The sequence below is a fragment of the Pelodiscus sinensis genome, chromosome 5 (assembly GCF_052426305.1).
Source record: "Pelodiscus sinensis isolate ZL-2025 chromosome 5, ASM5242630v1, whole genome shotgun sequence".
Classification (NCBI taxonomy): domain Eukaryota; kingdom Metazoa; phylum Chordata; order Testudines; family Trionychidae; genus Pelodiscus; species Pelodiscus sinensis.
Genome location: NC_143056.1, coordinates 10,639,657 through 10,653,526, shown reverse-complemented (window position 1 = coordinate 10,653,526; position 13,870 = coordinate 10,639,657).

Genomic DNA, 13,870 nt, shown 5'->3' with positions numbered 1-13,870 from the left:
TGAAACATGTTCATGAATCAAATGCTGGAAAACTTCGAACAATATGAAAGCTTTTGTGACAAACATTTGTATAATTTCAATCAGCCTGTGTTCTCACCAGCAACTGGCAGTGTAGTGATCTGCACGAAATAATGAGACAAATGTGTGTTTGTTCATATGAAAGTTCATACTATTTTCATTGCTAGGCATATGCTGCTGTTGAATAACTGCTCCCACAGCATTTCCTGTCTTCCTTTCACACCCTCCCTTGGTGGTGCCCCAGTTCCTCTTTACTCTGAGGCCTAGTCTGAGTTATGCCAGGGATCGACACTGCAGTGATCGATCCACTGGCCGTCAATTTATCATGTCTGCTTACAGGCAATGAATCTGTCTCCGAGCGTGCTTCCATTAACGCAGGTCCTCCACCAAGACAAGAGTAGCTGGTGTCAGTGAGAAAGCAGACCCCGCCAACTGTACCTAATGCAAGCTGCCGTGGTGAGTATGTCGATTTAGGTGAGCAGTGCCCATTAGTGTAGGCAAGGCCTTCGTGTGTAACGACTTAATTCATTATAACCCTGGTGAGTCAAAATGCTGACGGCCTGCCTGACTATAACTTGGTGAGAAGCGCTCCGTGTGCGTGTGCTACATTACAGTGCTCCATTTAGAAGTTTCCTAATCTGCAGAATGTTGGAAGCTCGTGCATGTAGCTCTGCTCCCAAAGATGACCCAAATGGGCCCATCCTGCTCCCCATACCCAGAGCCTTTCCTTCTGCACTGCAGGTAGGGACACCTCTCCTTTGGATGAAGGAAGCGGTTTCCAGATTTGGCACAGTACACAACAGAACGTCTGTGATCCCCAGCTGGTGGATGGTGTAGGAGCAAGGCTGGCCATCACTTCCAGAAGATGGGGCTGTGTGATCCTGGGGCTCTCACGCCTTTCTTCGGGAAAGGGTGGGCTTCCTGCTTGGTCAATGGGTGCTCTTGCTCTGGCTGGGGAATGACCCCTCACCCTTAGCACCAGTTAATGTGCTACTGATGGGGAAGTTAGCCTTTATCTGCCTGAGACCACTGGAATACAGCACAGACACCTTCGGAATTTGATGTAGCCATCTCAACAGCAGGACTGGTGCACTGGTGACAGACTTTGACAGGCCCTGGGCAATATGTTGTGCGGGGGCAGTGTTGGCACCAGGCCTCTTGGAAAGGGAAGGGCATTGAGCAAAAGGGGCAGGGCTAGGGGCCGCCAGTCCTCGGAGCCACCCAGGGTTCCAGAGGCAATTTAAATGGCCTGGAGTACTGGGCCCTTTTAAATCCCTGGGCCCAGGACAACTTCCCCCTTTGCCCCTCACCATCAGCAGCCCAGTCTCACTGGATGTTTGGGCATGTGGCAGTCTGATTGCTGTTATTCCTATATATGTGTATGCCAAAAGCAATGAACTTGGCATCCTCCGGCAAGATCTGGGTTTGCTTTGTTTAACTAGGTCTCTTCTGCACCAGACTTCATTCCCCTTGCTGTAGTGGGTTGGGGAGAACCTACCCTCTACTCCAAAAGTGTGGGTGTTCACAGCTTTCCTTTTACTCCCGGTGCTACGCTTCTCTGGGCCACTTCGCCTTGGCCCCTCTCCCTGTGGCTGGTTGGTGTTTTATTATCCAGTCCTTCAGCAGTGCTTCCTTCCTTCGGTTCCTCTTTCCGAACCAAAAGTGGCACCTGTCCACATTAGCCTCATGGCCCCAGCTGACTCTCCTCAGGTGAATTGGAGCCAGGTTAGCCTAGAATAGCCTTGGTTCTGGATTTTTCAGGGAACAGAAAACAGCTTAGCCAGTGGCTATGATCTCTGCCTTCTACTATTCTACTGTACCCACTGGCCTGGGACTGTCACAGAAGTATAACAAGAATATCAGAACGGCCATACTAGGTCAGACCAAAGGTGCATCTAGCCTGTATCCTGTCTTCTGACAGTGGCTAATACCAGATGCCCCAGAGGGAGGGAACACAACACGTAATCCTCACGTGATCCCTCTCCTGTGAACCATTTCTAGACAAACGAAGACTAGGGACACCATTCCTACACATCAATGGCTATTATCCAGGATGGACCTAACCTCAATGAATCTCTTTTTTTAACTCTGTTAAAGTCCTAGACTTCATGATATCCTCTGGCAAGGAGTTCCACAGGTTGACGGCGTGCTGCGTGAAGAAAAACTTCCTTTTGTTTATTTTTAAACATGCTACCTATTAATTTCATTTGGTGACCCCTAGTTCTTATATTGCGGGAATAAGTAAATAACTATGCCACCACATGCTACCCAGAGCAGTTCTAAATGTTGCCAAATGCCCAGGGAAAACAGACCAGCTTTACAATGTGAAGGCCTTCCCAGCTAGGCTACTATGAATCAAGGAAGGAAGCAAATTCAAAGCCTTAAGGGAACCTTTTTACAGAACACCCTGCCAACAGTCCCTTCTCCTGCCACTGGAGCGTCACCTTGAGTGGCAGTCCTGCTTCAGCTGTGCTGGTGAGGCAGAGGAAGGAAGGTGATTACACAGGCAGCTACATCCTAAATCATTTAAGGCTTCACAGCTCAAGATCTTAAAATTTCACCCAGAAACTTGCAGGCGGCCAGTGAGGATCGTGGATATGCTACTGGCAAGATACGTGACATACTAAGGGTGCCACCACACAGAGCGGCCGTTTCAGCTTCTGGAGGAGTTCGTGGTGTCACCCCATGAAAAATGCATTGTAATATCACACCGGGAGGGGTTGGAGGCGTGGATGGGCCATTGTGAGATTGGTAGCCAAAAGGAAGTGCCACCATTGCTGGAGAGCTGACTGCATTATTGCTGTTACCTGATCTGGTGGAATCGGGGAGTCCAAGCAGTCCTTTGAGATTGTGGACCTGATCGACCCGCTCTGGACTCACCTTCAGTCGATGGCACGGATATTACTCAGTATAATTGCTAACTTCAGACAACCAGCATCACCTCAGCCTTGCTTGGAATGAAACTGTGAACCAGCTCCCCCTATGATCCCAGATCCAGTCAAAGGCTGAGTGAGATTGTTTCATTGGCCAGAGACACAAGGCTGCATACAGAAAATGGCAAAGTGTCTCTGTTATGATCATTATTGTTCTCTTGGTAACCTATGAAGGCTGTAAGATTTGTATAGTTTAGGCCAGGTCTATACTAGACCCGGAAGGTCAGCTTAAGATTCGCGACTCCAGCTATGTAAATAACATAGCTGGAATCAACATATGTTCTTGGTGCCATCTTCACAATGGGAGGTAGGGAGCAAATGCTCCCATTGGCTCCTTTACTTCTCATGACGGCGAGTACCACCAGTGCCAACTGGGGGCGTCCTCAGTGTTTGTTTTGGTGGGTCTTGACTGGACCTGCTAAATCAAATGCCAGAATATTGATTTCCAGAGTGGCAAGTGGAAATGTGGCATTAGACCTTAAACTTCACTGGAAGGAGGCCAGGCATGAAAAAGGCAAGCATTTTTTCCACTGCAAGCCTGACTCTGTAATGAGCTTTGTCTGAACCTGGAGCCAATGGAATTCATTGCAGGATTGAAACCATGGGAGTAGTTTAGGAGAGGTAAGGGGGTGTTGCCCCCCAGACTGCAAACCTCAGGCAGGTGCAGAAGTTATTCTCTCCCCCCCTTCCCGATATGTGGTTCCATTGGTCTGGCTGAATCTGCCCTTCGAAATCCAGATGGCAAACTACACCTTTGACTGAAGCCTGAGTGAGCTAGGTGGTGCAACCTTGGGCGTCTGTCTATAAAGGCTCCAGGAGGGTGTCAGCACAGAATGAAATCTATGCATTTCCAGCAGGAATTGTTTTGGCAAAGTTCTAAGGCCTTTGTTAGGCAGGAGGCCAGACTTAGATGATCATAGTGGGTTCTTCTGGACTTGGAATCTGTGAGGCTCTGAGGAGAGAAACAGTTAAGCGTCTTAAGCGGTGTAAGCAAAAAAAAAAAAAAAAAAAAAAGTTGCCAACATATTTTTGACAAAAGACAGGAAAATGACAGGCTGTTCTGGGTATGCAAAAAATGTTCCCTTTCATACATATTGACAGCCAGAGGGGGGTTATTATTGAGAATATGGGTAAAGTTACTGCCAGTTTCTGCTGGGTACTCGTGTTTAAAAAGAAACTATGGAAACCAGGAGTAGGAATATTAATTAAGTTCAAATTTGGAATGCCTTTGCCAAGAGTGGCTGCCTGAATTCAATGAAGCAACCTGTTGGGTGGCAATTCACTGTTTGCAATTTAATAGAATGCCGAACTTTTCATAAATTAACATGTTGTTTCAATAATCTGATTAAAAGGTTATATGTTGATAAGATTAGCCTTACATATGTTCTCCCCAGGTTTAAAGAACCAGTGTAAATTTTCTTTTCTTAAACCTCTATGCAGCAATAAACTATACCTCATCAGCTTGCCTAAATCACTGTAGCTTAGGTGAAATCTATGGATCTGTGACAATTTACACTGGCTGAGGATCTGACATTAGTTTCTGAACAGGATCTAATTAACTTGAAGCTATTACAAAAAATGTAGGATTTGATTAGTTGTATAAAAATACTTTCCATGCTCTGTCTGTGGTACCTCACTTGTATACTGACTGTATTAGACCTGATGTGTTTGTTTTTATTAGGGATGTAAATGGTTAACTGGTAGGGGCTGGTGCAATTCCTTGCCCGCCCCGGATGTAGAGCCTTCAGCGCATGTAACCACTAGGATTTTAAGCAGTTACTTGGTTACATTTTAAATGCCTTTTTACATCCCTAGTTTTTCTATGTTATATATTTTAGACATGTGCGTCTGTCCATCTGTGTGTCTTTTCAATAACACCTCCTAAAAGGCAAGAGCTAGCGCCACCAAATTTGGTATGCAGCTTCCTCTTCTTCTAACTTAAAGCACGGTCAGGATTTGGTTGTGCCAGGACAATGGGCTATCCCTGGAATTTGACTGCTTCTCATCAAATGGAAAGGGAGGGGTCTGGTAGAAGGGACAGTTATACTGTAGAGTGACCACAGGGGAGCAGTAAGGGGACAGAGATGGGGACCAGGACAGCTATAACCCCACTGGGGGAACAGGGGGCAGTTGTGGAGAAAGGGACAGCTATCTAGTATATAGTTCAGAGACCTTGTCAGTTTGTGTGTCTATGTGACTGTCTCTCTCAGCTGGGGCACATGTACCCTTCTCCCCATCTGTGCCTGCTGCAGCGGCCATGTAGAGCTACTTCTCACCTGGCCCTAAGTTGCTGCCATGAGTGAGGGTTGGGGTTACCCTTTCTCCCTGGAGCAGTGTATGTGTTGAACTCCTCATCCTCAGCCCCACAATTTAAATGAAAAAAAAAAAAAGTATTTGAGTTAAGAACTCAAGCAACGCTAGATAAATCTAGTGTTTAAATATATTTTTTTAAAAATCTTAGGCTGGATCCGATCCCGTGAGGTAGAATTGACCCCAATCCATGTTAGTAGGAGGAATCCGAGAGTAAGATTTTTAACTCCAGGATGCAAATAGAGAAGCTAAGGCATAGTGGCAATGAAGACCAGAGGTTTCAATCAAGATAGACATACAGTTGCACTCTGTAAAGTTCCTAGTTCTACTCTGGAAGGATCCCATTGGCCGGAAAGGTAACTAGTTTGTGCCAATCTGATCGCACAATCGGGTGCCTAACCTGCACATGCAGGCATGCTAGCTTGTGTTTGAATTAACCAGAATCAGCCACTTGCACATCCCTTTATCACACTTTGCGCTCACACAGTAATGGGAGTTGTAGAAGTGGATGCCTGACTGGTCTGGAAAATCCAGCCCGAAGTGCTGAGTTGTTTCAGGACACACAGAGTATCCAGGAGGATATTTCAAGAGTTGATAGCTTCTGATCCTCATCTCAGATCACTGGGTTGTAAAGCCTAGCTTTCAACATGAGCATCTGATAATTGTCTATAGTCCTGAATGTGTGGAGAAAAGTAGAAGACAGTTCATGTTCAGTGCAAATGAGCAGCATCTTTGGTGGTAGAAAAGCATCATTCTTCTTTGGGTAGTGTCCCCGTGAGTGCTCCACTTCAGGTGTCGGGCTTGTCCCAGCGCAACAAGCCGGAGAGTTGTCAGCCGTGGTTCAGCCGGACCGTGCTTGCGTGGTGGCGCATGCTGTTTGTGCCGTTTGTGAGCTTGTGCACGATCTGGCTCCCGCCAGTTCCTCCTAACCATTCACGGTCACAGGCAGAGCAACCCCCTTCTCCTCAACTGTCAGCGAAATCTGTAGAATAGTTTGGTTAATTAGCTAATAGTTCATAGTTAGTATATTACTTGTTACCACGTGTTAGTTAAAACAAAATTTTTCTCCTCAGTTCATCATGCCGGGTTCCCCCGGCTTCAAAAATGTGCGCAGTGCCGCGATGCAATACCAGCATCTAACAGGCACTCTATGTGTATTAAATGCTTGGGCGAGGGTCGTATACCCCAAAAATGCCCATACTGCACAAAACTGACTTCCAGAGCCAGGCGGGACCGCGAGATGCAGTTAAAACTACTCCTCTTCAGCAAAGCCCTTCAGCCTGCTGACGCTGAGTCGCCCAGGCTGTCCACGTCTGCAACACCAGCAAGGGGCAAAAAGTTGCCTCTCCACTCATCGTCTACGTCTAAGAGCGTGAGTGATAAGTCAGGTACCTCGGGACACAGGTAACCTCGGCATGCCGAACGGCATAAGTCAAGCCGCAGTGTCTCAGCACCAAACCCCTCCCTTCGCAGGGGGTCAGCATTGACACCGGCTGGGCCTCTAAGACCTGAATAGGCCCCGGCTCCCACTAAATGAAAGTCTTCGGCACTGACGGTTGCAACTTCCTCAGTGCCATCTGCACCTCTATTGGCACCAACACCAATGGCACCGGGCCTGCAGGCATCAGCTTCGGCAGTTGCAGCACTGACTGCGCCAGCATCGGGCTCACAGCAGGTGTCCCCGGACCTGTCTTCTGCACTGTCGCAGTGAGCAAGTCTCGCTGGAGCGCAATTGAGTCATCGGCCAGAGTCACTCCAGACCCTCTCACGGGGCATGCCACAGCACCGAGTCACTATAGATCCGGAGCAAGCCAGTCACTGGTGCGGGGAAAGGCTAAACACAAGTCTCAAAGGATAACCCCTTCTCCAAGCTGGAACCTACGGTCTTCTCTGCCCAGCCGCTATCCTCAGCCTCTGTCTTTTCCATGCCGCTTCAACAGGAAACCCGCACCACGTCTATGTCACAACATCACAGGTATTCTCCACAATACTCACCGTCACCCCAGCAATACCGCAGGCATTCCCGTTCATCATCATATGCCAAGCACAGATCTCGCTCTCCGAGGTCACCTACACACTCATCCTCCTCTAGGTGCCGTCATGATTCCAGAAGACGATATGCACCAGGTTATTCACCTAGATGTTATTATCACGATCAATATCACCATCATCGCGACTACCATTACTGACGTCGATATTCCTTGGGACACTCTTCTTCTAGGTTACCATGCCATTATTGACATCACTATCACAGCAGCTCCAGGCTACCAATGCCACCAGAGGCTTCCACTTGACTGCCTACACCATCTGGAGATGTTCTTCTCCCTCTGGGACAACTGGAGCCAGTGCTGGTAACTGCACTAGAACAAGCACAGCCCCAGGTACAATCTCCAACAGACCAGTCTTCTTCCTCGCCAGATGATGCCGTTTTACCTGGTGATTCTTCTCCGGTAGACAACATTTGTCAATTTCATGAACTTTTCAAAAGAGTGGTGGAATCCCAGGAGCTACACATGGCAGAGGATAAACAGAACCAGCATCGCCTCCTGAAGAATTTCCAACAGTCTCAGAAATCCAAACTGGCATTACATTTTGATGAAGCAATCCTAGAGATTGCAGACGATATCTGACAAACACCTGCGTCATCTCAGCCCACACATAAGAGGTCAAACAAGAAATATTTCATCTCTCCGAAGGGGATGGAATTCTTTAGTCGTTGATGCAGCTCAACAAAAATCCAAGACACCACAACACAGAAACGTTGCTGCTGACAAGGAATCCAAACGATTAGATCTTTTTGGACGGAAGGTTTATTCCTCAGCCACGCTTATACTCAGAATGGCAAACTATATTGCACACCTCTCCAACCATAGCTTCTATAATTATTCAAAGATGGTAGCAGTATTAGAGCACTTACTTGAAGACAAAAGGCAGCTCATAAAAGCCGTAGTCCAGGAAGGCTACATCGCCTCAACAATGGCCTTGCAAACTTCCTAGATATTGCTGATACGGCGGCACGTGCCATGGCAACATCAGTGGTCATGAGGCAGTCCTCCTGGTTGCAGGACTTACAAACAAAGGTCAAGGACTTGCCTTTTGACAGAATCTTTTTGCGGAAAACACTGATCAAGTGCTGCATTCCGGAAAAGACTCTAGAACTATCCTAAGAACACTAGGGATGTACACCCTTCCCTACCATAATAAATGCTACACACCTTACTTCAAGCAGAGGCCCTTCTCGTATATGGCGCCCAGATATAGACAACACGACCAACAGCAACAACACGGCAGACCACGACGACAAAAACATAGACTGCAAACTGGAAGGACTCCCAATCCTCAGAACAAAAGGCAGCAATTTGACTGTCCTATTGAGGGACTGCGAACCATTCCGTTAATGTATCTACTGGAATCACAGAAGTTGTTTCACCACCGACTGAGACCTTACCAGCACAGACGGTTTGCCATCACCACAGATCACTGGGTCCGGAAATGAATAACATCCAGATACTCCATTCCCCTTCTCTCCCTTCCTCTCCCCAACCCCGTCCCTTTTCAGGGATCCATCTCACGAGACCCTCTTAATGCAAGAGGTTCTCCGACTCATAGAGATTGGGACAGTGGAAACCATGCCTGAACAGTTCCAGGGCAATGGATTCTATTCTCGTTATTTTCTCATTGAGAAGAAACCAGGAGGATGGAGACCTATCCTGGACCTTCGAAATCTCAACTGATACCTCAGGAAGCACAAATTCAGGATGGTGACTCTAACTTCTATCTTCCCAGCATTGAACAAGGGAGATTGGTTCCTGTCCCTCAATTTACTGTATTTTCACGTGACGATACACCTCATAGACTTTAAGGTCAGAAGGGACCATTATGATCATCTAGTCTGACCCCCTGCACAGTGCAGGCCACAGAATCTCACCCACCCCTCTTAGAATAATCCTCTCACCTATATCTCAGATATTGAAGCCTTCAAATACTTTGAAGGCCCCAAGATGCAGAGAATCCTCCAGTTGTGATCTGTGCCCCATGCTACAGAGGAAGGCGAAAAACCTCCAGGGCCTCTGCCAATCTACCCTGGAGGAAAATTCCTTCCTGACCCCAAATATGGCGATCAGCTAAACCCTGAGCATGTGGGCAAGACTCACCAGCCAGACACCCAGAAAGTTCTCTATAGTAACTCCTAGCTCACAGATGCTTCCTGAGGTTCGTCATAGGCACACAGCACTTTCAATACAAGGTCCTCCTATTTGGTCTATCGTCCACGCCCAGGATCTTCTCCAAGACAATCTCGGTGGTTGCGGTGTATCTCCACCGCCAGGGCATCATGATCTTCCCATACCTGGATGACTGTCTTATCAAGACCCATACCTACGAGCACACACTTTGGGCCACCAAAGTCACAAGAGACATATTTGCAGATCTGGGCCTCGTACTGAACGTCCTGAAATCCTCACTCATACCACAAAGATCTCTCATGTTCATTGGGGCACGATTAGATTCTATAACGGCCAAGGCCTACCTTCCTTTGGAAAGATTCCACAGAATACAGAGCCTCACGCAGACACTGTCCATCAGTCCAAAGGTGCTGATACTTACCTAGCTGCCACGATGTATGTGGTACAACATGCTAGGCTACATCTCAGGTGCCTACAACACTGGCTGGCATCCGTCTATCGCCTGGGCAATTGCGATGTACACATACTAGTAGTGCTGCCATTAATGGTGCGACAATCCCTCACGTGGTGGACTTCTCCAATCAACATGCTCTCTGGAGTCCCGTTCCACCGTCCGCACCCTACTGTTCAAGTCTCTTCGGACATTTCTTTTCTAAGCTGGGGAGGCCACTGCGAGGGCGAATTCACTCAAGGCCAATGGAACACACAAGAAGCTCTCCAACATATCAGTGTCTTGGAGCTCAGGGAAGTATTCAACGCATGCAAGGTATTTCTCCCAAGAATTTGCAGCCAGACAGTTCAAGTCTTTACCGACAACACTACCACGGTTTACTACATCAACCGGCAGGGTGGAGCCAGATCCAGATCCCTTTGCACAGAGGCCACAAAGTTATGGAATTGATGCATAAGTCACAGAATCACCACTGTGGGCACATACCTCCCAGGCAAGGACAATTCAATTGCAGATGCCTTGAGCAGACACTTTTTCTCTCAACACGAGTGGGAACTCAACCCAGAGGTGACCCACTCCATATTTCAGAGGTGGGGACACCCCATTATAGACTTATTCGCAACACGTCTCAATGGAAAATGCCCAAAATACTGTTCTAGAGCCAGTCTGGGGCCGAAATCCTTGGGAGACGCATTTCTGATAAAATGGACTCACCATCTCCTCTATGCCTTTCCTCCAATTCCACTTCTCCCGAGAGTATTAGAGAAGATAATCGAGGACAGGGCTACAGTGATATTGATAGCCCCATTTTGGCCCAGACAGACGTGGCTTCTTCTTACAAATGTCTTGCCAACCGCCATATCATTTACCCAAATGACCCGACTTACTTACGCAGCCGGGACTGTCTATAGTACGATTCCAAATCGACCGACTGCACCTCATAGTGTGGCTCCTAGCTGGCTCCATAGCACAGAAACCCTTTGCTCACAAGAGGTGAAACAAATTCTACGCTATAGCAGATGCGATTCCACACGGAAGACTTACCTTTATAAATGGTGCCGCTTCCACTTGTGGTACTTGGCCAATGAGCTCGATGCAATCTCCATTCCAATTCATCATATCCTGGATTATGCACTCCATGTACATCATTCCCACTTGGGGCTCTTGTCCATCTGGGTCCATCTTTCAGCGATTTCTGCATTTAGACAACCAATTGAGGGTTTTTCCAATAATGGCTCACCCAATGACTAAGCGCTTCCTGAAAGGGCTAATGAACTTACATCCCCCACACAGGAAACCCCTTGCTCTATGGGATCTAGAGTTAGTTTTGGACACCCTCACTTACCCACCGTTTGAGCCTTTAGCTACTTGTGACATCCCTACTCTCACCATGAAAGTTGCCTTTCTCCTAGCTATAACGTCGGCTCGACGGGTTGGGGAATTGACGGCCCTCTCGGCCAACCCGTCATATACCTTGTTTACCAACCAGGGGGTAATACTGTGACCTCACCCCAACTTTTTACCAAAGATGAATTCGGTGTTCCATATTAATGAGCCTATAACACGCCCGATATTCTATCCCAAGCCACCTTCCTCTGCCCAAGAAGTTGGCTTGCATATGTTAGATGTCTGCAGAGGATTGGCTTTTTACCTGGAATGAACTTGCTCTTTTTGTTGGTCTCAACGGCTTCTCCTATATTCAGAGGGAAGAACCAAGGGCCAATCATTGTCTTCACAGTATATTTCTAAAATAATTGTGAAATGTATTACAACATGCTACTCTTTATGCCATAGGCCCATAACTACACCAATTACTGCTCATTCCACCAGAGCAACATCCACCTCACTGGCATTTCTCAAAGGAGTCTCAATTCAAGACATTCGCCATACAGTGACATGGTCTTCGGACATAACATTTGCTAAGCACTATGCTATCAATGCGATTGCCCGAGAATCAGCACTGGCCTCTGCGGTGCTGTCCACAGAAACCAGATCTTGACTCCGATCCCTCCTCCGCAGATGAGGCTACTGCTCTGTACTCACCTGAAGTGGAGCACCCACGGGGACACTACCCGAAGAAGAGGAAGTTACTCACCCTGTGCAGTAATGATGTTTCTTCAAGGTGTGTGTCCCCGTGGGTGCTCTGAGACCTGCCCTCCTCCCCATTTCGGAGTCTCTTCTTTATGTCTTTCAGGAGTGATCTGATTAGGAGGAACTGGCGGGAGCTGGATTGCACACAAGCTCACAAACCGCACGAACAGCACATGCCGCTGCACATGCACGGTCCGGCTGAACCACAGCTGATGACTCTCTGACCTGTGGCGCCGGGACGAGCCCGACACCTGAAGTGGAGCACCCATGGACACGCACACCTCGAAGAAACGTCGTTACTGCACAGGGTGAGTAACTTCCTCTTCAATTCAACCATTAGACTTGAAGAAAAGGTGGGGAGGGGAGGGGAGGGAATATATCCATGCTGTGGATGTATCAAAACAAGCAGAAATTTTGTGGGAGGCTGTTTGTTTTTTAGGAACGTAGGGAAGTAAGCTGCAAGGTGTTATCTCAAAATCCTCAATGTAAAATACTACTTGTAAGATTGGTTGCCAATGTTGTGTGAGAATGGGGTAGCCACGCTGTTTTTTAACTGCCTTACATGTTTGTGATAAGAATGGTGACTGTGTTCAGGAAACTTTTATTAAGCCAAAAATAAACCCCATTTTTATGTGAAAAGCAAATCCTCACTATAGCCACGGTCAGCAATAGATCTCGGATCTAAATTGTATGCCTTGCTGATTCTTATTCCAAATACAGGGTAGCAGATGGTAACAATGCACTTCCCTTAGATGGCAGAAGGGAGGCACTCTTGTTTCAAGTAATGCTATTTCTGGGCGATAATCCAAAATGCACAGTAGGCAGAAGTTAAAAGGAAGTGCTTGCTTTTAGGTTTTTAAACTATATCCCTTAATCCTGGGTGATGATTGACAATCATGATTTAGAGTACGAGGTGCCCCTCTCTAATCCAGCAAGTTTGATGTTATTTGTGTATCTAGTATGGCTTTATTCAACTAAAACTAAGTGGATGCCTGTGCGATTGATGCCACATTTCAGAGATGAGACCTGGACTGGGAGTCTATTTACAGATTAGTGGATATACAATGCACATGGTTGGTGTGTGTGTGTGTGTGTGTGTGTGTGTGTGTGTGTGTGATTTGAAGACTCCAAAAGGCAAATTTCCAATTAAAGTATTTCTTGCTGGGTAAGAATACTAGTAGGAAACTTGTAACAAAATTTAAATCGCCCGGAGGGAAGCAATATTAATCATAATTTGATGATTTTTTTTTAAAAAAAGCTTTCTGTTGACTAGTACGTAAAAAGTGATCATTCATGGACTTTTTTTACTATAATATTTGCTTGATATTTTCAGCATCCTGTAGGAGTTTGCAGTGAATGACTGCAAAATGAAGACGACAAGTAGGCAAATGCCCCTACTTCAGAACACTTGTTCTTTTTAAAGGGAAGGTGGTACTTGCTTATGTCCTGTGACCATCAGCTTTGAAATGCTCTTTTACTTAAAGGATAAATGGAAACAGGTCATGAGTCATTTCAAAGAAATAGGGGGTGGGGGGGGGGGGGACAGCATACATTTTAAAAGGAAAAAAAACCTATAGAAAGAGACAAATTGGTATGGTTTACTGCAAAGATTTTCATGCATGTCTGTTAAAAGGATGGTTCCTAAACTGTACACTTCCGTCGTTTGAAAGCTGGCATCTGTATTTGAGCATTAATCACAAGCTGGTGCAGTGTTGGGAAACCCCCTTTATAGCCAGCCAGATTATATTAGATTAAAATGATCCGTACGTAAGGTGTTGAGATACCTACTACAGAGGTGGAGGGAAATCACATTATACTTGTGACTAGATTAACTTAGGGGCTGAGCTGACAATTCTTCCCCGGCCTTTTACTTTGCTGGGTGG